Source organism: Rhagoletis pomonella, unplaced genomic scaffold, assembly GCF_013731165.1.
Source record: "Rhagoletis pomonella isolate Grant_MI unplaced genomic scaffold, Rhpom_1.0 Rhpom_scaffold_01879, whole genome shotgun sequence".
NCBI lineage: Eukaryota > Metazoa > Arthropoda > Insecta > Diptera > Tephritidae > Rhagoletis > Rhagoletis pomonella.
The window spans coordinates 10,723-13,195 of record NW_023460433.1 but is presented as its reverse complement, the minus strand read 5'-3'; positions in this window follow the sequence as shown (position 1 = coordinate 13,195).

Below are 2,473 nucleotides of genomic sequence, written 5' to 3'. Positions count from 1 at the left end.
AAGTGTAGGAAGATTAATAAGTTTTAATCGGCTCGTATAAGGTGGAAGGTTATATTGAGAATCACAATGGAAATTTCTTAAAGCAAAAAGTAGGAATTGGTTTTGAATTGATTCTATCTTGTCTGAGTAAATTTGATACCTTGGATTCCAAACCACCGAACCGTATTCCAGAATTGGCCTAACTAATGTTGTAAACAGGATTTTAGTTTAGCAGGGTGGTAGACCTCTTCGGGCAAAACTAGTGGATCACGCTTATTTACAACGGACTTAGATGCATCATCAACATAAACACGATCTAATACTTTACCAAACTTATTGTGAAGTACATTAACCTGAGTTAGGCAGAGTTCAGCCATCTCCTCTAAAAATACGTTGTTGTACGCACTAGACGCGAAAGGTACGATATCATTGTCAATGATGTTCCATAATATGCTTGGTAAATTAAAATTACCCAACACAGTCATTGAATCACAGGGTTTAGTCAGTAAATTAACTGATTTCAGTAAAGAGATGAGTCGTGAATACACCAATGTGTCAGATCGGGGAGGGATATAGCATAGAGTTAAGTAAATAGACCCTTTTCCAGCCTGTACACGAATGCATTTGAATTCTACTGAATCAATGTGTGGAAGACTAACTTCTTTAGATGGTATTGAAGAGTCTACAGCGAAGAGTACGCCACCGCCGATTCTGTCCTCCCTACCTTGTCTATAGATATGATAATTATTTGGAAGAATCTCTGAATTGAAAATCTGAGGTTTCAGCCAAGTTTCATTAAAAGAAAGAATATTATAATTACATTCAAGGCCTTTAAGGTATAAGTTCGTTAATTTAGTATTTAAGCCTCTTACATTTTGGTAATAAATACTTAAAGCAGATTTAATAATTAGTTTTTTTATTCAGCGTTATGACGGGGAATATTAGCTAAGTTATTTCCTTTTTGGGCGTATATTCGAATTCACGAACGAAAGCTCTGGGGGGTCAAAAAGAACTACTAAGCAGCGCATTAAATTTATCTAAATTTACGTAAATTTTAAATGAAGCAATATTTCTTTCATATTTAAAATTAAATTTTCTGATGCTTAAGTCGACAGTTGTAATTTTTGATGAGATATAAAGCTTTATATCGTCTTCGGTAGTGTCTCTCGAAAATCTAGAGACAAAGATTGACTTCTTTGGCGGAACCAGAACTAGTTTGTAGTTGTATCAGACTGGAGTACCGGCGGAAGGGGTTGAGTTACTGCGTTAGTAGTTGAGGGTAGGGAAGGCGGTGGAGGCTTTGAAGATGATGCCACCACTTCAATGGGGGAAGGCTCGTTATTGTCCGAAGCAGATTTCGTTACACGCTCTTCTGAGGCTGAGAATTTTGACGCTGGAGGATACGGAGAAGATAAATTAATTAAGTCCTTCGGAAGATTATTCTGTCGTGCAACGGCAGTAATTTCCTTAGATGGACTATGAAGACGCTTACGTTTAGACACACGGATATCCTTAACAGATTGCAAGGTATATAAGCATTTGAATGATTTAAACATATTTTCCTAATGCTTAAATTTTTCTGTCAGTACCGACAATTCTCTTCCTATTTCTGTAAAACCATTTCTGGTTTGCCTAAATAGCTTGAAAAGATCAACTTCGGTTGATAAGTTTTTATAATTATCTCGCACTTATATACGTATACGCACATTGTGAATACAGAACTGTTGATTCAACCATGGTTTCACACTGACATTAGAAGAGTGCTGCCACATCTAAGAAAATAATAATAAAAGAGAATATTTTGTATCGTACCCGTTTTCCTGTTCAGCGTTGAATGAGTAGTAAAGGAGGGTATGGGATTAAACACCCCCAATATAAAAAAAAAAATTATAATTTCATCTACTTGCAGTACTTTTACACTCTTTACATTCCGTCGGCATCGTGAATGTATGAGTGTACCAGAATTAACTCAACAATGTACACTCGCAATAATTAATACATACGCATTAACAACAAAAAAGTAAATAAATAAAGTTCAATATAAAATATAAAATATTATAATTTAATTTCAACTATTTCAAATGCTAACGTGGTGGCAGCTCTGTAACTTTAGTTAATCTGACAGCACAGTTTCAGCTGTTTCGATTCCAGCATGAAAACACGCAGTGAAACTTTTTGCTTTATGCTTTATGTATTATGTATGTACATATGTATGTTATGTATTATGTTGATTTTACGGGCTCGAAACAACAAAAACAAAACCGCCACTCACCGGCCCCAATCCTGTGGGAATGGAGCATGCACCTCAGGAAGGCGAGGTCGCACTCCCATATAAAAGCACACTCTACAACGAAGCAGACAGGCGGGCAGCAGGGCAGTCGGACGGCAACAGCAGGACAAGCAGGCAGCAGCAGAACAGGTTGGCCGCGGCCGGACAGGAAAGCAGCGCCGGCTGGAAAACGATGAAAACAACGTAAACAGCGTTAACAGCCGG